Source organism: Petaurus breviceps, unplaced genomic scaffold (genome assembly GCF_028583685.1).
Source record: "Petaurus breviceps papuanus isolate PSGF00001 unplaced genomic scaffold, PetGlider_PUasm1.0 185, whole genome shotgun sequence".
In the NCBI taxonomy this organism is placed as follows: domain Eukaryota; kingdom Metazoa; phylum Chordata; class Mammalia; order Diprotodontia; family Petauridae; genus Petaurus; species Petaurus breviceps.
The window spans coordinates 41,031,840-41,057,582 of record NW_027185797.1 but is presented as its reverse complement, the minus strand read 5'-3'; the positions used below and the strand labels follow the sequence as shown (position 1 = coordinate 41,057,582).

The following is a 25,743-nucleotide window of genomic DNA, read 5'->3' as shown; positions in this document are numbered from 1 at the left end:
CTTTGTTTTTAGTCCTAGGCTCCAAGTCTGAAAGAGATTGATAGAAAGTTTGAATGTCCCCAGTTCTCAGAGCTGGGAGAAAGGAAACTGGGGGTGGGATAATGCACACATACACTGTACCAAGATGCAAGAGCCACATGGTACTGAGTGCCATCAAACCTGGCCTAACAATCTGTGAAGTCAACGGGCAAAGGCAAAAGAGAGCTAGTGAGGAAGCAACCTAAAGAGGTGGGAGGGGGACTAATGTCTTTGTGAAGTGAGCACAGAGGATGAAGAAAACTAGTCAGACTGGAATTGGAGGTGTTCCAAACACTAAATCAGAACACTGGTAAAAAGAGGTAAAGGCAGTTGAGTGGTGCAGCAGACAGAGTGCTGGGCTTAGAGTCAGGAAGACTCATCTTTCTAAGTTCAAATCTGGCCTCAGACACTTCCTAGATGGGTAACCCAGGGCAAGTCATTTAACCCTGTTTCTCTCAGTCTTCATCTGTAAAATGAACTGGAGAAGGAACTGGCAAACCACTCCAGTACTGTTGCCAAGAAAAACCCAAATGGGGTCACAAAGAGTCAGAAACAACTGAACAACAACAAGGGAAAAAAAGAGGTGAAATGAGAGTGGCGATGATTGGAGACTATCTGGAGTCAGGAACCAAGTCCTAATTGCCTCAAATGTGACACTCTGAGAAGGCAGCAGCAGCTGTGTTACAGAAGGAACTGTTCCTTGAAGCTGGAATCAGACCCCAGCCTTCACTTGCTATCTCTATGACGTGAGCAAAGAGCTTGCTCTCTTTTGGCCTCAGGTTTCCTTATCTGCAAAAGGAGGATACCAGGAGAGAAGATCTCTTACTCTGTTTCTCTGCCACTGGGACCCACAGGTCCTAATTAAGCACCATCATCATATAAAGCATGATGATGGGGCTGGACATTTTGCCAAGTGCTTTCCATACATCACATCACTCAACTGTCATAAAACACTAAGATGAAGCTATAAAAGGGCATGTTATTCATATTTTATAGCTGAGTAAATGAGGTTCACAGAGTGTCTTGCCCAGGGTCAACAATAAAGTGACTAATAGCTCACACTTAGGTGATGCTTTCAGTGCACAATGCACCTTCCTCAGACCATTCTGGGGTTTAGATGGTCATTAGGATCCACCCCAATTTCCAAGTAACCCTTCTATGAACTATTCCTTCTGCAACCTGGAGTCAGTTTTCCCTGAGCCATTTCTGGATCTTTGGGTGCCAAATAGAAATAGAAGTGTGACAATAGGGCCCCAGGGTAATATGACATGGGCCAGTCGCCATGGATCACTGCTGTCTTTGGGGGTCCTCCTGGGACTCCCTCTTGTTCAACAGCCATTCCAGCAACATGTGCTCTTCAGTATTGAGCAGGGTAATGGAACAGCAAGGTAAACAACCTGGCTTTCTAGAGGGCAGGTTGCCTACTGGGGTGCTGCGGGAGAGAGTAGAAGGAAAAAAGAGAAGAGGACAGAGAACAGAACTCAGAGAGAGGCTCCCAATAATTTGTCATGACACTGATGACAAGGTTCAGTTCAAGAGACTGTGTTTGGTGTGTGGTGTATATCGTGTGCCAGGTAGGAAGAGAATCAAGAGAGAAACTTCACAAAAGCAGAGAAGAGTAAGGTTAACCATGGCAAATCCTACAGAGAAGTCAAGAAAAATGAGGACCGAGAAAGAACCATTTGATTTCTCAATGAAGAGATCACTGGTAACTTTGGGGCAGATAGTTTCATTTAAACTAAGAGCTCTCAAGCCAGACTCAGAGGGTTCTGAAGGGACCTCAGATGCTATCAAATCTAGAACACACAGGAGTTTACAGTGCCACACATCCAATATGGGGCAATCCGACCTTGAAGGAAGGAGGGAGACTCCAGCACTTTTCAAGGAAGTCCATTCTACTTAGGATCAGCTATACTTCTTAGGCAATCTACCCTGACAGGAATCCTCTATTTGCCTTTTATAAGCTCCACACATTGCTCCAGGCTCTGTCTGCTGTACCAAACAGAATAAACTCAATCCCTCCTCCAGGAGACAGTCCTTCCAGGATGTGAAAAGAAGGACTAGCTCCTCATCAGTCTCTTTTCCAGGCTTAGTGCCTTCAAATGACCCTCCCCAGACTGGTACTTGGGGCTCTTCAGCATTCTGATATTCTTCTTATATCAAAACGGAAGTAAGTACTAAAAGCTAGCCTTTATAAATGTCTTTAAGGCTTGCAAAGCCTTTTAAAAATATCTCATCATCATCACTACAACCCTTGGAAGTAAGTGCTATTATTATGCTCCTTTTAGAGATGCAGATATGGCTGTAGACATGATACTTGTGGGATCATCACCTCCATCTTACTGGAAGCCATTTTTCTCAAATGTAGTCAAAGGTACAGAAAGATTTTTGGGGCTGCATCAAACTGACTTGTGCTTCAAATCCCCTAGGATCCCAAGCTTTTTTGGGAAGAAGCACTATATAAAGCTGCCTCCATCCACTGATTCTCTACTGCTTTTCATCCTTTTACATCCCAAACCCCACGCTCTAAAATGCCAGGATTCTGCAAATTCAAGGAGCATCACTTAATGACTTCTACAAAACTGAGTATGCTATGACCTCCCGTTATGAAGTCATTTTAGCTCTTTGGAATCCCTTCTTCCCTTTCTCAGTCCCTTCTCCATGTTTTAGAATCAGGATAGCATTTCCTCTTCAACAGTCTTGTGACACTCTTGCTTTCCATATTCTTTCCAACTCTACATACAGACAGGGGTTCAGTAAGAATTATCTCTCAATCATTTTAAAATCCACGGATGTGGTTCACAAGGGTAGAGTGACTTGAAGTCATCAAGGGCATCTAGGTGATCTCTTACTAATTCTTTTTTTCACTTTTTTTTGGTGGCAATTCCTTGTTAGCATTTCTGGCCTATCATTTCCAGTAAACATCATTCTCATTGCCCAGAAAACAGAAGGAAAAGGAAAATTAAGCAGCTCTACCTCCCCTTGATTTTCATTTATCATCACATTCATGCCAAGAAGAGACTTTAGACTTTCTTAAACCTCATTTTCCCTCCCAATAGAGCTAAAGAAACAAATACCCACCCCCTCCAAACATGTTACCCTTAGTTTTTCTCACCAACATCGGCTTATTCTAAGCTATAGAATCCCCTATACTATTTTCCAATTTAATTATCTTTATTTGTGAGATTAAATTAACCCTACTTTAAAGGGCTATATTTTATCCTCATAAAATATATTCAATATTCAAGGTATAGTCATAATACAAGGTACAGTCATAACACAACCCCCTCTTATTTGACATTTTATTCAGACTCAAGTTAACCCTATTTCACAGTTAAATCAAATTAAGCTTTAATATGTCTCAACTCTCAAAGTAGATCATTTGCTTACTGACTATGTAATCAAGAATTTACTGAAAAAAAGACATGAAGAGAGAAAATACTATGTAGGCTGTATATAATTCTAATCACATAAAAGCTATAAAAGGACTTTTAAAAAGTCAGAGAACTATACAAATGTAAGGAAGAAACAGTAGGATATATCCAATTCCCCTGTAAAATAAATCTTAAAAGAAGTGTTTACATACAAGACCTTGCTTTCAAGTTTTGTATTTCTTCTGCTCTTACTTCAGTAAGAGGATAACTATTGGCCAATGTTATATGAGTGCCTATGCCTCTCTGACAATCCTTATTTAAACCTAAAGTAGTAGAATAGTTATTTGTGGATTAAAATCCTATTTAAATGACCACGATTTTATAATCCATTAGGTAAAAGTTACTGGAGATTGGTCTAATAAGAAAGAAGGCACCCAGTATATCTACCAGGTACATACTTAAAGTTAGAAAAAAAAGGGAATGGATCAAAAAGTAGGTAAAATGTTAAAAATAGAGTGGGTCTACTTATACCAGTCTGCCTTTCACTTAAGAGTCCCTAAATCTACTTCAGAAAAGAATAAGCTGAAATAATGTTTATACTTCACTTGAACAGACTCATTTTTTTCATCTAACAGTAAAACAGTTGTTGGAAAACTACAAAATCTTAAACCCTAAGAGCTTTAATTAAAATGGATGATCTAATGTAGTTGGTTATCAGTTCTTAGAATTTCTCTGAGTCTCATCTCTGCTTCCCTTTCCTCCAAATGCACCTTTTAGAGCACTGGAAAGTAACAGCATACTAATATAGTGACTAGGAAATGGCTTAATACATGAATGTAATAGAATATTACTGTAGATAAAAAGCAAAATGAAGAATCCAGAAAAACCTAGGAAGACTTATGAGTAAATATGCACAAGGACAGCAATGCCAATCCAAAGGATTGAGCCCCCCAAAGGAGTTGAGGAAACGTAGCTCTCTCCTTCCATAAGAAATTGTTGGAGCCTAGAGATAGTGAATATTGCATATATTGTCAGACTCAGTCAATGTACTGGCTGTTGAACTATTATTTTTCTTTTTCATAAGGGAATGTTGTAGAAAGGAGAAACTGAAAAGGGTAGTTGGAAATGAAGGTAATTTTTTCATAATAAAAAAATTGATAGCCTCCTCTATGGGTAAAAGTCCCTCTGAATTATCAATGCCTATGCAAGTGCTAAATTTCACTAAGTTTCAACAATTACCATGAAGGATAATGAACTCAGCAAAAGCAGTATTACTACATTGAATAGCAAATGAGTTTATTTCCCATGGTATACATAAAGTAAACATTTAAGGGGAAAAGCTTATTAATAGACATATCATAATTTGCACAATACACACATTTTATGTTGCCTCTGTGGTGGACATACTGTTACAGACCTGGAGATCATTCTCTTTGAAGAATTAGATCAATAAAATAAGTAATACAGTTAGACATGCAAAAAAAATGCAGAAATGAAAGCTATGTACCAGGTATCTTCATGATCAAAACCCTGTAACTCTGGTTTTTAAAAATGTTCGTCCATTATGCCATCAGCCTAACAAGCAAGAACAAATTCTGTCACAGTTAACTCTTGAGGTGATAAGTCGACCTTCTTCCAATGAAGGGTAGTCTGACCAGCTGAAACAGTCGTTTTGAAATATATCCTGTGTAGAGCACCATGGGTAATTATACAGCAGGGACACCTGTTACTAGCACATGGTGCTACCATGATGAATTCTTTATCAGGTCTTGCTGAGATGTCCTGTTTCTTTGTCGACAAGCACTGCAGTAAGCAAAAAAGGCTCTGACTTCCCCCGTTGCTGAGTTAACACTTTAGAGACATTTGGTAAAAATCCAGTCTTTTTTTTTTTTACATTTTCCATGAGTTCCACTATATCAAAAGGCAGTTCCTTTTTCTAAGAAATAGAATGACGACCAATAGGCTTTGTACGTTAGACTGGCCTGTTGCTGTAACTGTTGAAAGATTCACAAGTGCATCTGCCAACAAGCAAGGAACACCCCAGCGCCAGATGCAGAAGGTGAAGGACTCCAGAGTCCCAATTACGGAGAGTACCAGACATGCCCAGCTCCTGATAGCAGGTCACTCACCTTTCCCGATTAGACTTGTAGGGACTGGCAGAGTTAAACTCCCTACGCTATTTTTATAGAAATTGTGGCACTGATAGTCCTTCTCTGGCCCACAGTATTGCTTCCATCTTCTGCAATTATTCTTGAAAGGTCAGTTGTTGGGGTGGGGGATGGTGGGAAACTGTTCCAACATAGCATACAGATGATTGCAGAGTCTCCACAAACACTTTCATGGGGCTTGGAGATGCACTACTCTGGGCAGAGATATCAAGAATGACTTCCCAATTTCCCCCCTCTAAATAGGAATTGAAAGGCCAGTATCCTTTCCCTCTCCCCCAACTCCCCACTCCTCTGCTGTGGAGATTCTAGATGAAACAAGATCAAGGTCACAGGTCAAGGGAAAAGAACAGAGGACAGGAGTTCAGGGGCTCTGAGGCTAATCCAGGCCTCTCTGCATGAGGTCTGCAGCACCTTAACCTAGCCCAGCCCATTCAGAATTTCTCCCAGGCCCATGGCAGCAGAGGCCAGCTCTGGTCTTCTAGGGACTAACAGCGCAAGCCCTGTATAAACCAAACAAGTCTGGAGCTCATTCCAAGCCTTCCCCAGTCTATGGCCAAAGGAGCTCAGCTTGACAGGAAGCAATACCAGGTCATGAGGGATGGTCCAGCATAGCACTCCTCACCCAAGCCACTGATGGATGTTTCCAAGGTCAAGAATACAAAGTAGCTGGCGGAGCTTTCTAGGTAAAGTCCCAATCAGCACCATCCAGATCAAGCATGCTCTAAAGCCAGTGGTGAGAGCCCAGCACTGGAGTAGCCCCTGAGGAAGAAGTGAGAGGAGGCAATAAATCTAGCTCTCCCCCTACACCTCCTCAACAAAGATAGAGGGAGTGCACCAGGGCTGAATTTTGATTGGAAAAACCAAGAAGTCATAGTGAGTTATTTATTCAGCCCAGCAGCTTAGGGAGATGGACAGAAGTCTGCCAACACCACAGTGGTGAATGTGTCCAGGAGTCCAGCTGGGAGCATTCCAGCCCTCAGGGACTGACAGCAGTACCAGAAAGAGAATCCAGGGGATCTCTGGGCAAGCGCTGGGTGCAGGAATGGGAGCTATGCCATCTGGTAGCTCAGCGTCCACCATCCAGTGCTAAGTCACAGACCAAGGGCAGAGAGGAGAGCAGCTGTGACCATCAGACCTAGGAACAACTTCCAGCAAGCAAACTACCCATGCAGCTCTCAACCCTGAAGGGAACACGGCCCTACGACCTAAACCAAAAGGGAGCCATGAGCTTAGACTTGGTAAACAGACACGAGTCTTCCAGTGGATCAACAGTGGCCAAGTCAAGCAGGAATCTACTTAAACTCACAACCTGATACAAGCTGATTGACCCAATTTTGGAACTTGACCTCGCAGAATTCTGACCAGGAGGGCACAGCAAATAGAACTCCTCATGGATCACACCACTATGAAAGCACCAAAAAGCATGCAGACTCATCCAGAGCAGTGAAAGCAGAAGAAGAAGACAGAAACTCAGGCCAAAAATCTCCCCATCCACCTCCCCAAAAATGTGCAGAGCCCAGCATTAATATAAGGCCCAAACTCAAGAAGCTGGCTGGAAGAATGAGAAAACAAAGAAAGAACTCATCCATAAAGAGCTCAAGGGATGCTCAAGAAACAAAGACAGAAGAGAATATTTGAAAACATTTACAAGCAAAGCCTCAAAGAAAAAGGCAGCTGGGGCAACTGTCCAACAAGGATTCAGAGAAGAGTTAAAATGAGAGTTAAAGACGGAGCTAAAAAACTGAATTTAAAAAAACAAATGATAGCAGTAGAGGAAGGAAAGGGGAAGGAGGTAAGAGCTAGGGAAGAAAGATATAAAAAGAGAATTAACAGTCTAGAAAAGGAGTTATAAAACCTTACTGAAGAAAATAACTTTTTGAAAATAAGAATTGGCTATATGGTAGCCATGAGACATTAAGGTATAATAACACCAAGCCAAAAGACCGAAAAAATGGAAAATGTTAAATACCTTAGAAAAAAACAAACTGGTCTGGAAAATAACTAAAAGAGAGATAATTTAAAAATCAATAGACCACTCAAAAGCCATTAACAAAAAAAAAATGAACCTAGAAATCATATTTCAAGAAATCACAAAAGAAAACTGAAAAAATACAGTAGGCAGCCCAAAATAATTCAAATACCATGGAGCCACAATCAGGATCACAGAATATTTGCACAAAATATCACAGAATATCTGCACAAAGGTGCAGAGGATTTAGAATATGACATCCCAGAATGCAAAGGATCTAGGTTTATAACCAAGAATAACCTACCCAGCAAAACTGAGTATAATCCTATTGGGGGTAGGAATGGGGAAGGGAGACATGGACCTTAATGACAGAGGATTTCCAAACATGCCTGAGACAAGGAGACTTGACCCAAACCAGAGCCAAGAAGAAAATCTGGCATGCAAACAAAGGAATCAAGAGAGGCATAAAAAAGTTATGATGAGTAAAAAAGCATAAAGAACCAAACAAAATTAAACTACATTCTTATATGGAGAGATCTAACTTCCCAGAATTTTTCATCATTAGGAGTCATAGAGAAAATCTAATTAGGGGACCTGAGTCTGATTCTTTTGTGTTTGGATTACCAAAAGAGAAGAATGGATTGAACGGGAAAGAATGGGGTGTGAAAAGATGAGTTTATGCAAAAAAGAGGGGGCGCACTGGGAGGAGTGGAGGAAAAAACCTCACTCTCATCTGAAGTGGATAAAGGAAAGAAAAAACACACATTTGGATACAAAAATACATGTAACCAAACAAGGAAATGGAAAGGAAAGGGCTTAAGGGCACAGGGGGGAAAGGAGGTTAGAATAAAGGAGGCATTAGTTAGAAGTAAAATAGACTCTTAAAGAGGGAACAGAGGGGGAAAAAAATAGAAGGATTAGTATGTCAACAAGACCAGAATTAGCCTCTAACCTGGGAATGGCCAGAGCTGAACAGAGCAGGCCAGAGGCAGGTGTGTCAGGAATTAAACAAAAGTCTAATTAATTACATAGTAAGGAAACTGCTTGCAAGCCGAAGCCCCGCCCCCCCCCCTCCTAAGAAGGAGGGCTTACCATGCTGGGGCAAAGGTAGGTCTTATATACATAAAAACCACAAATGGGCTGGACAATTTCCATAGCAGGCTCAAGCAGGGACAACACAGGTGCAGGCATTCCTGGGTCCTGTGGGAGTGGTTCTTAAGTTGACTGTCTTAAGTCTTAAGGGTACTTGAGCCTTGCGATTATTCGGTGGGGTACAGAACCAGAGTTAGCAGGGCAGGAACAGGAATGCAGTATCTGGTTTGGTTGCACAAGCATAGAAGTTCAGGAACTGTTAGCAAGTTGGGAGATTTTGATGGATAGCTTTAGGGTGCAGCATGTTGGCTCTCAGGTCCCTGGGAAATAAGAGTGAGCTCCAACAAATCTAAACAGTTATTGATTAATATGAAAATCATAAATCTGTCAGTGAACACCTGATGCTGGTCAAAGCAATACACCTTGCCAGAAGGTGAGATCATTCAGACTGCAAAAGACTACTATCGAGGCAGCCAGACAGCACAGTGAGTAAGGGCACCAGCCCCAATGTCAGGATGACCTGGGGATCGAATCTGGGCTCAGATACTCAGCACCACACCCAGAAATAACTGGCCGTGTAACCTTGAGCAAGTTACTTAACCCCAATTGCTTAAAAAAAAAAAAGGAGACTACTATCATACCAAGCTCAGGATACAGCCTGTTTGCTGGGCCTTAGCTCTGGAAACAGAGTGTCTCCAAACATTCTGACAAGTATAAGAGAATAGGATGAAGGAAACACAGAGGCAGCAATCATAGCCATGATGTGACAGAAATTCACATATAAAACAAGAGGATGTGAGAATGGCTCTGAAATGAGAACTCAACAATAAGCTGTTTACAAGAAATATCCATGGAACAGAAAGAATACACACAAGAGTTTAAATAGGGGTTTAGAGCACAATCTTTACTTTAAGCTGAAGCACTTTAAAAAAAGCACTTTACTTCAGCTGAAGTAAAGAAGACGGGGTAGCAATCGTGATTTCATACAAAGCAAAAGCAAAATTGTACCTAATTAAAAGACTTAAGTAAGCACAGACACTACATTTTGCTAAAAAAAAAAAAAAAACAACAGATTATCAATATTATGCATGTGCCAAATGGCATAGCATCTTAATTCTTAAAGGAAAGATGAAAAGAATTACACGAAGAAAAGAACAGTAAAACTGGAATAGTGGAAGGAATCTCAATTTACCCCTTTCAGACCCAGATAAATAGAACCCCAAAATAAAAAAAAATATATGTTTTAGAATCATTTAGAATTAGAAAAGTCAAATACGATAGATATCTGGAAATTTCTAAATGGGGAATGGAAAGGAGCATGCCTATTTCTAAGCTACACATGGCACCTTCACAAAATTGACCATGTATTAGGACATAAAACCCTTCACAAACAAATGCAGAAAAGCAGAAAAATCAACTGCATCTTTTACTGACCTTAATGCAATAAAATTACATTCAATAAAGGGTTGCTGAAACAAAGATTAAAAATTAACTGTAAAACTATATTGCTGAGTTGAATGAGCAAGAAGACAGACTAGACATGTTCTCTAATCCCCCATGATCTCCCAAAGCTCAAAAGATAAAGCAAATTCAGCAGTTTTAATACTCTAGGATACCCCCTCCTACACCCCCCCAAAAAACAAAACCAGGAATTGATCGTCTCTGACCTGAATTAACTCAGTGCCCTTTCCCACTTCCCAGCTATCAGCAATGAAGCCACACAAGCAAACTCAAGGGCACAACACAGGCTTACTTACATTAAAACCCATTCTTACACCCCACCGCCCCCTCCCTATTTCCAATGATCTCAAAACCCTGTTTTCAGGGTGGGAAGTTTGATCTGGCTTCAACAGTCAACATGGCCTTCAGAACTAAAAGCATTCTAGGACCTAGAACCCAGAAGCACCAGCACAGTAAATGTCTGAACTACCATGAGAAGGAAAGCAGACTCTGAACTGCCAGTGCCAGCAGAATCAGAGCCAGAAAATCAAGGAACAGAGGAAAGGAACAGGTCATTAAAACAGAATACTGTGCATGTAGGGGTCTGTGCAGCACTTCACTAAGACAGAGAAAAGAGCACAGTATCCGGCTGGTGTCAGTTCTGACCACCTAAAATTCCTCTGAGGCAAAGATGTAGGTTAGTAAACTATGAATTGCCCAATGTGAGAGGAAACTGAGATGCTCTAAGATCCAGGCCCTTAGGAAACTACTATCAGACAGGAGGAGTCAGGAAATGAGTAATTAGAAAAACAAGTTAGGGTAAAAAATCCAAAAGTACCAAAGATTTCTAGAAGAAGAAATCTTAAAGACCTTGAACACAAACAGATAAATCAATATGGAGAAACAGTAATGGAAGGAAATATGACCTCCAGATCTAGTCAATTAGTTCAGGCATAGATGAATAAAAACTGCAAAATGAAGGAAAATGATTCAACATTTGATTTGACAGAAGACCTGTGGAATATGAGAAAACGGAGCCACAAAACTACTTCTGAGTAGCTTAAAAGACATGAGAATTATGAGAGGAGAATTTATGTCCTGCACAGCAAAAATGATGAACAAAATTTAAAAAAAACTTAAATGTAATAGTGAGCCTCACCAAAAAACAAGAGAACAATAAATTAGGAATACAAATACACAGAAGTGAATGACAACCTAAAAGAAGAGAAGCAAAAAACAAAAAACGTTAAAAGAAAACACACTCACTATGCAAGCAAAACATTTGGATCTTAAAGACAAGATGTGTGGGGCGGCCAGGTAGCACAGCAAGTAAGAGCACTGGCTCCAGTGTTGGGATGACCTGGAGATCAAATCCGGGCTCAGATACTTAGCACCACACCCAGAAATAACTGGCCGTGTAACCTTGAGCAAGTTACTTAACCCCGATTGCGTTAAAAAAAAAAGACAAGATGTGAAGAAACAATCTAATAATCATAGATCTCCCAGAAGAATACAACAGGAAAAAAAAAAACCTTAACACCATAATGAATGAAATAGAAGATAACTGCCCAGAACTTCTGAACACAGAAAATGAAATTTCAATTAAAAGAATTCACAGATCACCTCCAGAAAAAAACCAAGGTGCAAACTCTGAGACACATTGTGGTTAAAATTAATAATCCAATTCATAAACAAGGTCTTAAAGTCATCAGGAGAGACCATCATATACAAAGCAAAGGACATTTGAGTAACACAAGACCATTCAGCACCCACTAGAAAAAGGAAGAGGGTGGCTAAGTGGCACAGTGAGTGGAGCACAAGCCCTAGAGTCAGAAGGACCTGAGTTCAAATCTGACCTCAGACACTTAATACTTACTAGCCATGTGACCTTGGGCAAGTCACTTAACCCCAACTGCCCTCCAAAAAGCAAAAAAAAAAAAAAATTCGAAAAAGGAAGAGGGAATAGAATAATGTATTCTAAAGAACACTGGAGCTCAGGATGCACTAAGGTGACCTAGCCTGGAAATCTGAACTTAACTATATAGGGCAAAAGATGAACATACAATCATAAAGAAGAGTTTTAAAATGTTTTTAGAAAGAAAACCAGAACTAAAGAAAGTATTTGCTTCTTCAACACTTCACAGAAAAGAACAGAGGGAGGAGTGAATAAATGCAGGCAGTAATAGTACTAAAATAACAACAGAAAGACCTGTAATAGATTTCTCTCTAAAGGTACACAAGGAGACAAGGGTCAAGGAAGAAATCTGGCAGAGATAACAGGAAAGGGACACAGAATGGGCATCATGAACAGAACCAAGCAACACCCTGCTAAAACAAAAGAGGTAGATATTTGTTTTGTGGAACTACATTACAACAAAGGAAGATACACGAAAAGGGGAGGGAGATGAGTGAATGATGTGCTGGGGTCAAATCAAGGACTGGCAACAAGGGAAAGGTGACCTCTGTGGTCTCCGAAAGATAACAGCCCAGAGGGAGGTGGGTGAGGGGGGATAAAGTAGGGACCGTGGGGAGGAAGGACACCTTACTCTGGAGGTAGGAAAATGTTTCACTGATGAATGTTACTATGGGTAAAGGGAGATGAGGACCTTAGACTAGGGAGTTGGTGCCTGGAAAGGCTACTTGTCCTAGAAGAGAGGGAGGTGGAACCCCTGGGGGTAACTGGCAACTGAAGAAGTAAGAAAGCATAGGCACAGGGAGGCTTATAGGCAAATGCAGAAGAAAAAACCAACAAGACCAGGTACGGATCAGTGTGGGGGAGAAGGCGGGGAGAGGCCTACCGAGGGCCTGTCCTCTCTGACACTGCAATAACGAGCATGGTTCTGAAAGGGCGGCAGCACCGCAGAGAAGGGAGTTCCTGGGGTGAGCTCCACAAGACAGGGGCAGAAAGCACCCAGAGCACAGCAGAAGGGGAAAAAAACATTAACTTGAAAAAAAAAAAACCCAAAACAAACAATTTTGCTCCTAGAGGGAAAAGGGAGCCAGTGGAGTTCACTGATTGGGGATGACCCATCTCATCCGAGCTTCTGGAGAATCACATGATAATCATTAAATATCAGTTTTTGGCCAAAGCCTGAACTAATCAATCAGACCGCTTTGCTTTGCTTTAAAAGTATCCTTTCCTGTGTCTGTAACTTGAAAGACCAGATAAAGGCGGCAATGGATGTTCTCCCCTTTGTGACAGGATGCCTGGAAATCCAGAATAATGGAATGTCTCTTATCTTGGGGGCACATTCCAAATGGGGGAAAACAGAGACATCCTGAGATTGTAGATTCTGGCTGACACTACTCTGTCAACTGTCTTGTATTTACATCTAAGAAACTCTTTTCCCATGGTGTGCGTAGTAAACATATGGGGATCATAAGTCTGAGGAACCCAAACATCCTGGGATTGTCCAAAAACGTATAGAAACTTTGTCAATCTTGTATCAGGCAGGCAGAACTTAGGTTCTGGCTCTGTGCTTGCAAGTATCTGCTAGCTTTAAGGGAATATATGATATAACTGTATATCACCTTGCCTGTTTGTCTCCTTTAACCAAACTTTCAGGTTAACACACATTAGTGAGGACAAGGGGCTGGAAGCAGCTGTAAGGTAGCCCTGGGGACACACACTGGTCTGGAGGAAGGGGAAAAAAAGGATCCTACAATAAATATTTTCGCAGAGCAGCTGGCACATGGGGAGAGCTCCCTGCCCCCACAGCCCCATATATTCACTTGTCCCTCTTAACTTGGGGGAATGTCACTTCAATGAGACCAAGGAGTATCTCTCAGTCAAACTAAGAGAGTTCATTCACCCTGTGTATTGTTTGGTATAGTCTAATCTATATAACTTCTCTAACTTCTGTTTGCCATTTGCTTAAATAAAAAAGTTTATTGACTATTCTGTATATATGATGGTCTTTTCTGCAACTAGCATTTAGTGGAAAGGAATTAAGCCTTAGGCTATAACTCTGGGGCCTTTCGCCTTCCTCTTTAGGTGATAGTGAGCAAGAAAGCAGCTTGAACCCTAAGAACTAAATTACTTCCCCATGACCATCAATATCCAGGGAGCTGTGTGTGTGTATGCATACACATACATTTATACATACACAAACAGTACCTCCTCTCTGAGAAGAACAGAGCAGCCATACTGGGAGTCCAAGGACCACACTCCAGAGATGCCTCCTCACAGATCTCTAGGAGCCACAGAACACACAGCTTCCATTGACAACACACACAAACCTGACACAAAGAAACTAGGCTAGGTACAAAATAAATGCAGAGGGATTCCAGGTGGGTTTGCAGGACACTAACAACTGATGGAACCATGAAAAGTATCTTGGGGTTTTTTTTGTTTTGTTTTTTGTTTGGTTGGGGTTTTTTTTGGAGAGGGAAGGTAGGGCAGCTCGGGTTAAGTGACTTGCCCAAGGTCACACAGCTAGTTTTGTGTTAAGGGTCTGAGGCCTGATTTGAACTCAGGTCCTCCTGACTCCAGGGCTGATGCTCTATTCACTGTACCACCTAGCCAGCCCAATGAAAAGTCTCTTGAAGGAGGTGACTCAAACCAAAAGTTCCCTGAGCAAGCCCTTAGGTGGGAGAACATTGCAGATGCAGAGGTTGAGGCAGCCTGTCCAAATGCATGTAGGAAGGAAACAGAATGTTGTAAATGGGGAACAATAACTGGGCTATTTGCACTGGAACACAGAACGTGTGAGGTGGAACAATGTGAAGTTAAGTCTGGAAAAGATAGGTGGGAAGCAAGAATATGATGGATTCTAATGTAAAAAGAATAAAGTTTTTAGTTAGTCATAAAGGCAATAGGGAGACACTGGACCTTCATGAACAAAAGAGTGACATGACCAGAACTGTGCACAAGTAGTATCAGTTTGCAGGTCTTATGCTAGATAGATCTGAAAGACAGTGCAAGAAGACCAAGTAGGATACCACTAAAATGTCCCAGGGTACCTTCTGAGAGCATATGGGGCTGCCAATCAATGGAGGGAGGGAGGAAGAAGAATCAGTAACCATACTGGAGCAAATTCACAGAGAAGGGGACATCAGCCACGATGGCAGAGGAGCAGAAGGAGCTCTCTAGCACACCCGCTACACAAGTATCTAAAAGTACACCAGACTGTCCTAATCAGGAAATCTAAGAAAAAGCACAGTGCATCACTTTTCTAGCACAGGTCAGATAAGCTTAGAGATAAATATTAAATTGGGAAAAAAATATAAGAACAATCCTTCAACTGATAAATAAATGAATGGTCAAGGGATATGAATAGGCAGCTTTCGGAGGAAGAAATCCAACTATAAATAGCCCTATGAAAAAATGCTATCACGAAAGAATTAAAAAGGCAAACTCAAGCAACTCTGAGCTTCCATATTATATCTCTGATTGGCAAAGTTAAAAAAAAATTGATCAGTGTTGGCTGGACAGAGGCACATTAATTCTCTATTAATAGGGCTGTGAACTTGTCCTGCCATTCTGGAAAGCAATTTGGAATTATGCCCCCAAAGTTACAAATTTGTGCATTTCCACAGAAATTCCACTAGTGGACCCACCCCCCAAAGAGATCAAAGAAAGAAAAGAACTCATTGGTCCAAAAATATTTATAGCAGCTCTTTTTATAGTGGCAAGGAACTGGAAATAGGGGACAGGAGGCAGGTATAATTTGAGGAAAGACCGAAGAAATTGTGTTGTAAATAATGGAAATGCATTAATCCATTAAGAAATGATGAAAAGAAAGGTTTTGGGATAACTTGGAAGACTTGTATGAACTGATGAAGAACGAAGTAAGCAGAATCAGAAATACAATTTATATAATAACAACATTGTAAATACAAATAATTTTGAAAGACTTAAGAACTCTGATCCATGAAAAGACCAACCACAAATTCAAAAGATCCATAATAAAGAATGCTACCCACCTCCTAACAGAGAGGGGATGGACTCAAGTTGCAGAATGAGATTCACCTTTTTAATGGCCAGTGTGGGAATTTGTTTTGCTTTACTATGCACACCACACTTCTTACAAGAGTTTTGCTTTCTTTCTACCCCCCCCTCCCCTAGCCCCACAGTGAGAAACAAGTGAGGTGAGAGAAAAGTGTTTGTTAATTTTTTTTCTTAAAGACATTTCTTTCTTTTTTTTTTTTAAAGCAATTGGGGTTAAGTAACTTGCCCAAGGTTACACGGCCAGTTATTTTGTATGGGTGTTAAGTATCTGAGGCCAGAACCAACTCTGGGGCCAGCGCTCTTACTCACTACACCACCTAGCCGCCCCAAGACATTTATTTCTTAAAGAAATAAATTCTGAAAATTTTCTTACACAATACAAACCTCACCCAACATAAAAGGATTATAATGGAGAGAAAAATTAGCCACACTTGTTCTAGCTATATGAATATGTATTAACGATATTTCCTATAACATATTGATGGGGAAGAAGAGCTGTTTGTTTCTTAGCCCATTTTGTAATGTATTTTCATTTAATGGAGTAAATTAAAATGCACGCTATTATAATTAATAAATTCAATTTGTAATCTGACATTTTCTTATTGAAAATGTTACCTAGAGACTGTGAAGTCCATCTTAACTTTCCATGTTTCTCTTTCTGATCATAATCTTTTATCATTCCTTTTATTCTCCATGTTCTATGACTTCACATACACAGTGACTTCTTATCAGCAAAGGTCTCTTGAAAGTAATGACTCAAGCTGAGTGAGTTTCAGTGCAAAGGGATCTGGAGAGCTGGACCTGTCTATCCTAGGCACGTAGGAGAAAGCAGCATGTAGAAAATCTGAACAGAGGAGATGGATGACATGTGGTGGATGAGGAAGAACCAAGAAGCCACTTTGGATGGAACACTGAGAATGGGGGAAGGTGGGTCAAAAGAAATTCAGTCTGGAAAGCTTAAGAGCCAGAGGGGGAGAAATGCCAATGCACAAACCAGGGAGGGGTTGGTTTTGCTTTGTTTGGGTTTTTTTTGTAACTTATCATTAAAGCAGTAGGGGACACCGATAGGTCTGAAAAGAGTGGTGCCACTTTAAGAGTATAAATCTGTATATGAGACATGTTTGAGAAGGACGAGCCTGGTTTCAGGGAAATCAGTTAGAAGACTTATTACAACAGTGCAGGTCAGAGGTGAGGAGAGCAGGACTGTGCCACTCAGTACTAGGAGATAGGACTGTCTCTCCTTCTCAGTTAAACTCCTCCAATGGGCCATATACTCAGTTCCTCCACTTCCCCTCCTCTCTCCTCTGCTGAGTTTGAAATGCCAACAAGATGAAATGTCCAAAAGGCAGCTAGAGACACAGGACTGGATTATCTCTAATACACAGTCCAGACCAAGAGTGCAGCATTGACCTGGTTCACCAAGGTGTTGAGCCAGGGAAGGGAGGAGAAGGTACTCAGTGCTGGGTGATGGCCTGGGAATGAACTGAGGGATGAAGGGAGCAGAGGTCATGGTGAGGACAAAGAACAAGGGTAAGGTTCATAAGGCAGAGGAAAAGATGGAATGACAAAGGGTTAGGAAGAAACAAAGGACTGTCAGAGTCCATAAACATGGAGGTGGAACACGCCTGTGTGATGTGAAGTCACAGATACGGTGCTCTACAGCAAAGGTGAGGAGGGAGAGTAGATCAATCAAGGGAACTAAATAGGTTAAAGACTGAGAATTGAGGATATCTGAGGGATTATCCGTCTGTATATGGAAACTCTCCTGGATAGGAGCAGGAGTTGATGTGGAGACAAAGACCGGGCCAGGCCCTGAACTCACTGAGGAAAGAAGGAGATTGACCAGAGGGGGGAAAGGAGGTGAATGAAAACAGCCAGATATCTGTTTGAGTGATAAATCTCAACTTGGTGTCATCAGTCAGTCAAGCACTGACAAAGTCTCTGCCATGTTCCAGGCGTTGTGCTAAGTATTAGGGATGCCATGAAAGGCAAAAGGCAGCCCCTGCTCTCAAAAAGTTAGCATACTAAGGTGGGGAGACAGCTTGCAAACAGTTATGTACAAGCAGGATATATAAAGGACAAATTAGAGAGACTCTCAGGGAATGCACTAAAATTAAGGAGGCAGAAATGAGGGGGGAGAGAATTCCAGGCACAGGGGTCAGTCAGTGAAAAGGTGAAAAGTCAAGAGATAGAAAGGCATGTGGATCTGGACTGGGTCCCCAACCTCAGAGAAGGAGAGGGCACTTAATACAAGTGATAAAGGAAAAGCCTAGAAAGGGCATTCAGTGGGTCAGGGACTACGAGAGAAGTAGACAGCACGGGAGAGTGGGACGAGGCAAGCAGACCAAAGCGATGTCAGTGCCAGAAGAAGAAAAGTCTCAAAGAAAGTAGCTTAATACGAAAAGATCATTGCTCGTTATGGACCAATCATTCCAGGGAGCACATGGAAGGAAGGCTGTCCTGGAGTTGAACACACAAGGGGCCTAACTGAGATGGAAACGTGCGAATCACCGGGAGTCCAGGGTGCAGAACTGGAATTCTGGGATTATATGCTGAAAATAAGTCATTTCTACTTTCATACCTTGAGAGGATTCTTTTCCTGAAAGATTCTTTCTGGGAGTTTCCTCTGTAGTCTTAGCTCTCAGTTCCAAATCTGAAAAATAGTAATAAAAAGTGTGAATGTAGCTTCTTCTCTGAGCTAGGAGAAAGGAGTTAGGAGTTTAATACAAATGAGAATTCGGGCTGTCATTGTCAGGAAGCACACTGCTCTGTGCTCACCAAAATACATGCTGACACTCTGGGGACACGGTGTTCAGAGGCAAGGGAGAGAAAGAAAGGCAGCAACCAAAAAGCCAAAAGGAAGACAGATGCACTTTTATTTTCCCTGCAGATGTGAGAAGAAACCATCTAAAATACTGAAATGTGAGGTGTTAAAAAAATTGATTAGGATAGCATTCAGATCCTAAGAACAAGCAAAATGAATTCATGGCAAAGGATGGAGAGAAGGGAAAACAAATGAAGACAAGCAGGGGTTAAAAGAAAACATTCTGGAACCAGGACTCAGGTTGCCACATTCCCATGGGGGGCCCCTTCAGCACAGCAACTGGATTTCTTTCCTGTGTCCAGTCTCAAGGCCATAGCCCAGGCACATCTCCAGTACCTTCAAATTCTCTGTGGACATGAACCTTCAATGTCCAGGCCCCTTGAGACTTTTTACAAGACAAGCAAGGTACCCCAGCCCAGGCTCCCATGCCTCTGCCTGCCCCTTCCTTTTGTGAGGCTGGCCTTCTAACTCCTTATAGGAGAAGACATCCCTACAGACCACCAGGCTGAACCTCAAGGGAGGATATGTACAGTTAATCTCTTGTCTAATTCAATGTACTTCTCTTCAGTCATAGATCCTACTGGATCCACTTCTCAGTGATTAACATACTACCGTGTTTCCCAGATAATAAGACCTATCCCTAAAATAAGCCCTCCCCTTACTGTGTAAGATTCCTCTAAAATAAGCCCTCCCCCAAAAATAAGCCCTATTGAGATTGCTACTGTAGTGAAGGTGATCCCCTGCGCTACACGCTACATTACGGTACTCTCTGTATGCACCATCCCCCCCTCCTTCCCCCCGTGAAACGCACGCCACGCTCCGAGCTGCATCCAATCAGAGCTGCAGCAGTGAGCGCATCATCCTGTTCTTCCCCAGTGATTTGCTTGCTGGCGCCATTGAGAGCAGTGCCGTGGAGGAGAGCTGAGGCAGGACAACATAAGCCCTCCCCTGAAAATAAGCCCTCTGGTGTTTTTCTTTCCAAAAAATTAATAAGACAGTGTCATTATCGGGGAAACACGGTACCACCCCTTTATTCTTTCTCTTACTAACCAGAAGACTTAGGTGTTTTGGTAAATGTTTAACAATTGACTCCATGGGACAGGAGAGAAAGAGAAAGAAAGAGAGGGAGAGACAGACAAACAGAGACAGAGACAGAGACACAGAGGAGAGACAGAGAGAGAGAGAGAGAGAGAGAGAGAGAGAGAGAGAGAGAGAGAGAGAGAGAGAGAGAGAGAGAGATATGCAGGACACATTTTTAAAGTTCAAACTGCATTATTAAAATTTTCTCTCGCTGGGTGGAGGCTATCAGCTGCATTACAGCTCACTTCAGTGTATTTTGGTACACAGATCTTTTTGGTGGGTCATCCAGGACTGTGCCAATTCATAGGATCACTAAAGCCCCTCAGAGACCTGTCACTTTCCATTTTTGTCACTTTTTTATCCATGTGATACTTGGAAGGATGCTTTTTAACACAGAGTTGTATTAAAAACTGTCAACTGATTGACTATGGGGGGTGGGAGGGAGGACCAGACTCAGGAAACCTCTGAGGCTGGAATCCTGCGTATGTGCTCAGAGCGAGGCGCTCCACAGAACTAAGGAAGCATTAGGAAGGAAGAGCTTTTTCTTTGTCCTGATGAGTTTCAGATGCCCAGTAGGCATCTAGTTTTAAATGACTGAGAAATTGGTAACATGAGACTGGCCCACGAGGGGATATTTGCATGGAAAGGATCATTGAATCTATGGGGATTGATGAAGTCAAAAAGGAAAAAAAAAAGAGAGCTGCCAAGAGACAGCGGATAGAGTCCCCTGACTCAGGAAGGAGCTCAAATTCGGCCTCAGACACTTACTAGCTGGGTGACCCTGGGCAAGTCACTTGACTTGGCAAGTCAGTTTCCTCATACATAAAATGAGGTGGAAAGGGAAATGACAAACCACTCCAGTATCTTTCCTAAGAAAATTACAAGTGGGGTCACAAAGAGAGGGACACAACTGAAACAATGAGCAACAACAAAAAGAGAGCCGAGCAGAGCCAGGCGCCAGGAGCACAGCCATAGTTAGAAGGTGTGGCCCAGAAGAGGAGTGTGCAAGGGAGCAGAGAAGGCATGGCCACTGGGGGAAAAGTGCCAGAGGGCAGTGGTGTGAAGATCCAGAGAGGAGGGGAGGTGCCCAAGGGAAGGGTGGCCAGCCGTGTCCGAGGCTACAGAGGGTTCCAGGAGGATGGAGCCAGGGGAGAGGGTGGGGAACACCGGTGACTCTCAGGAAAGCAGTTTCAATGGAGTTAACAGGGACTGAAGCCAGATTGCAAAGGGCTGAGAAGTAACTGGGAAGTGAGACAGTGGAGATAATGGAGACTGGTGGGCTTTGGGAGCTAGTGAGAAGGGGGGAGATACAGGATGATACCTGAAATGGTGGTGGGATCAAGTGAAGAACTGTTTCGGTTTTTTTTAAAGGAAGCAGGAAATCAGGGCCATGATTAGGCTGACCTTTATGGACACCTCTGTCTGCCCCAACAGTTATTTATTTCATTTTCTCTTTTCTTAGAGATTTCTTTCAAATCACCTCTAAGCATCACATTCTAGCTAGGTTCTAGATGCGGCAAAGTCCAGCCCCATCCTAACCTCCCTGGACGTGGCGCTCAAACCCTCCAATAGGATTCAGGGATCTGCTCCTCACCACGGCCCCCAAAACCCAGCCCTGCAGCCACAGAGGGACAAAGCTCTTGCCCCGGCAGAGGCTCTGGTGGAGCCAGGAGGAAAATGGGTGGGAGACACAGAACTGAGCAAGAGCCCAGTTCCATGGTCTCCCAGGCCTGAGTCTCTGGATATACTCAGATCCCCAAGGGAATAAACATCCTCCAGGTAATCTGGAAACCTCATTAGCAGAGCAAGTAATCCTCACCTCACTGATAAGGACTCGGGAAAGCGTAGGCTGGAGGGAGGCAGCTTGTTCAGAGGTTACCTGCTCAGTGGATAATTTGGAGGAAGTTCTTCCAAATTTCCAAAATTCCATCCTTGCCTCTTTTTAAGCTCCACGCAGTGCTCCTGGCTCTGGGGCAAACCCAACCAATCCAATTTCACTTGCACCTGCCAGCCCCCCAGTATGGGAAGACTGTTAATATTCTGCCACAGCTTTTTTCCAGGCTACACGTTCCTACTTCCTTCAAACAATCCTCTCACAGGACTGGACTCTTCAGCACCCTCAGCACCCTCTCCTGCACACTTGCACTCCTATCAAAGTGGAGCCCAGACCTAACACAACATCTCCATGACTTTTGACGAGGGTAGGGCACATGTGGCACTCCCACTTCCCTATTCAGGGAAGCTGTGTTTCTCGGCCTACTGATGCCCAAGATGACAATAGTTTTGGGGGCTGTCGTATCACATGGCTGATTCCTACTGAACTTGCTGTCTCCTAAAACACCTCGATCTATTCCAGAATCACTGATATCTAGCCATGTCTCCCCCACTGATTGCTGTGCTGCCCCCAGCCCCACCCTGAATTTCATCTTCTTAGATTCTACCCAGAGAGTTAGCCTGTCAAAATCCTTGGGCTCCTGACTGTCACGTGCAGAGTGGGGTCACCTGCAGAGTCATTTAGCACTCCACCTTTGCTATTATCAAAGCTGTTGAGAGAAATGAGAAACAGGATTGGCCTTGGTCAGGAAAAGGGCCACTTCTTCGTTGGAAAGTGGAGTAAAGACCAGAGAGTAGGGGAATGGAAGCTTGAGGTAAATTGGAGGAGTGGAGGGGGAGTTCAGGGAGAATAGGCTCCATCTTGAACATAAAATATAGGGTGAGTGGGTGAAGACAACAAGAAGGACATGCTTCTTGAAGAGAGAAAAAGAGCTTTGGAACAAGGGTCTGTGCAAACTGAGATCTGGAGTGAATTAAGAAGGCTTAGCAGCTTTGCCTTGCTGCACTGAGGGTTTGAGTGAGATTACAGCATCTAAACCTGGTTATGTGAATTCGTCCACCTCTGTTCAGCAAGTGAGTAAGAAGGAGCAAGGCAAGAAGGTGGTGAGAATAACTAATAACAACTATAACTATCAATAATTTATCTCAGTTTCCTGATCTGTAAAATGGGGCTCATAATAATAGCACCTACTTCCCAGGACTGCTGTGAGGATCAGATGAAATATCTGATCAGATGAAATATCTTCTTAGCACAGGGCCTGGCACACAGCAGGCAGTGTCTTTTTTCTTCTCCTTCCTTCTTACAGCAAACTCAATTTATTGAAGAGACAGACTTCTAATAGGTGGTGCTTTAAGGTTTGTAAAGTGTTTTACAAATTCTATTTCACTTTATCCTCACAACAACACTGGAGGGAGGTGTGATTATTATCCTAATTTTAAGAAGAAACTGAAGTAGACACAGGTTAAGTGACTTGTCCAGGATTTGAACTCGGGTCTTCCTGACTCTATCACCAGCACCCTAGGCACTGCCCCATCTAGCTGCCTTTACTTACAAGACCATACTTAGCAATAAAGATACTTAAGGTGAATGGGAACAAGTCATTGGAGGCCAGGGTGGAACCTGCACACCCAAAATTAGTGAAGTCTAGTGGGTTTTTATACAGCCCTTAACTTGGTCCAGCAGGACAAGACCTGGGTGGGACACAATTATCAATCATTCGATCAATAAGCATTATTGAGCACCTACTATGTGCTGGGGGTATTGTGCTAAGCATTTGGGATACAAAAAGAGGCCAAAGACAGTCGCTGCCCTTGAGGAGTTGACCATCTAATGGGGAGACAACGTGCAAACAAATAAATAAACATTCAGGATAAATAACCAAGTGACAGAGGAATTAAGAGGAGTTAGGGCAGGCTTCCTGTAACAGGTAATGTAAAGGAAGCCAGAGAATTCAGCTGCTGGATCACAGGAGGGACAGCCTTCCAGGCATGGGAGGCAGTCAGAGAGAATGCCTGGAGCTGAGGGGGGTGTCTTGTTGTGGAACAACTGGGAGGCCAGTGTCATTGGATCAAAGGGCACATGGTGGGAGTAAGGTCTGAGAAGGCTGGAAAGGGGTGGGGGGGGCAGATTATGAAGGGCTTCAGATGCCAAACAGAGCAATCTGAATTTATTCCTGAAAGTCACTGGGGTTTATTGAGTAGTTTTTTTGAGTAATGACTCAAATGAACCTGTGTTTTAGGAAAATTACTTTAGTGGTTGAACAGAGGATGGACTTGAGCCAGGCAGTCCTACCTGCAGGCTACTGCAATGATAAAAGTGTGAGGTGATGAGGGTCTGCACAGGGTGGGCAGTGTCACAGAAGAGGACGTATATCTGAAAGAAGCTGCAAAGGTGACATCGACAAGCCTTGGTACCATATTGGATATGGGGTGGGGGGTGGGAGGAGTCAGGAGTCCAGGATGACCCTGGGTTGGGAGCCTGAGGGGCTGGAAGGATGGTGCTGCTCTCTATAGTAATAGGGAAGGTGGGAGGGAGAAGGGTTTAGGGGAAAGATCATTGAGTTCTATTTTGGACATTTTGAGTTTAAGATAGCTTCTGGAGATCAAATTCAAGATGTCTGCAACATAGATGAAGATACAAGATTGGATGTCAGCAGTGAGGTTGGAGTAGATGTCAACTGCATAGAGATAGTTAAATTTTGGGGAGCTAATGGGATCCCCAGGTAAAGTGGTACAGTCTGAGAAAACAGTCCAGGACAGAAGCCTGCGGGACACCTAGGGTCAGAGGGCTTGATCTGGAGGAGGATCTGGCAAAAGAGATGGAGAAAGAAAGGTCAGAGAGGCAGGAGAAGGAGAAGAAAAAGAGTGAGAAGGGAAAGGAGACAGGGAAGGAGAGAGGAGGTGTCTTGAAAACCTAGAGAAGAGAGTATCCGAGTATCAAGGAGAGGGTGATGGACAGTGTCAAAGGCTGCAGAGAGGTCAAGGTGAATGAAGACTGAGAAAAGACCTTTTGGATTTGGCAACTGAGAGATCACTAGGAAGGAGTTCAGAGCTAGAGACTGCAGTGGATTCATGGTAGCTGGGGGCCTGGGGTAGAGAAGACTGGGGAAAGTGGGGTAATTAGTTGATATTCAAAGTCCCCAGATGGAAAAGGGTCTTTTGGCTAGTCCCAAGGATTATGCATTTAGTAGGGGGTGGAAGGCTACTGAGATCCTTAATAGGGTGAGGTGAAAAATGCCAGTAAGGGAGGGAGACCTCAGGAAACAGGGACCCTAGAGAAGTTTCGGTCTTACAGCCTTTCCACAGACAAGGGTTAAGTGCCTACTGCCTGCAGAGCCCTGGGGCTGCCAAGATCCCTCCTCAGCTCCTCCCCAGGGCTGCAGCCTCCCAGCCCAGGGAACCTTGGGGTCTTCAGGTTCTCGTCCACTCCTGAGCCCAAACACAGGCATTTGGGTTCTCAAGGAGAGTTTGAATTCCATCCCTCAAGAGTATTTCACAGCTGCTCAGGAACTGAGACCAGAAAGGGATGGGCCCAACTCTCAGAGTTCTGTAGCATCTCTGTTTGAGTGGAAGATGAGGCTGGGGCTCACAAACTCTGCTTAGGTATGTCTCCTCTTTCAAGTGTAGACTCCTGGAGAGCAGACACCTATCTTACTGCTCTGGGCTTAGCATAGAGCTACAACTTGAATGACCACTGACTGGTTAGTTTGTTGGTTGGGAAGCCATCCCAAAGTGCCAGAGGTCAGCCTCAGAAGGGCAAAGCTTCATCCCTGAAGTTCCTTCAACAAAGTCTGCATGACAACTTGCTGGGGACACTCTAGGGGTCACTGTCTGGCCTGGATGCCTCGGAGGGCCCTCCAGCTCTAAGATTCTGTGGATCTACAATGGCCTTGGGACTGAGTCTAGGAGAGGAAGAAAAGGGGCTGAAGGATGGCCTCTCCCCAGCCACCTTCTCAGCCCTATGCCCAGGAGGGGTCCAAGAAAGTTCTGCTCTA

General features: G+C 43.1%; 2 protein-coding genes across 5 annotated transcripts in view; both read right to left on the bottom strand.

The window, feature by feature from the left end:
• The window catches only part of LOC138161966 (zinc finger protein 208-like), a 118,397-nt gene that overhangs the window by 4,786 nt on the left and 87,868 nt on the right, over positions 1-25,743 (bottom strand). The window lies entirely within an intron of this gene.
• Positions 1-25,743, bottom strand: part of LOC138161962 (zinc finger protein 665-like) — a 244,912-nt gene that overhangs the window by 132,272 nt on the left and 86,897 nt on the right. For all 4 annotated transcript variants that reach the window (XM_069089076.1, XM_069089073.1, XM_069089074.1 and 1 more), the window contains exon 2: positions 18,593-18,664. The gene's annotated coding sequence lies outside the window, so the exon portion shown is untranslated. The remainder of the gene's footprint in view (positions 1-18,592; positions 18,665-25,743) is intronic.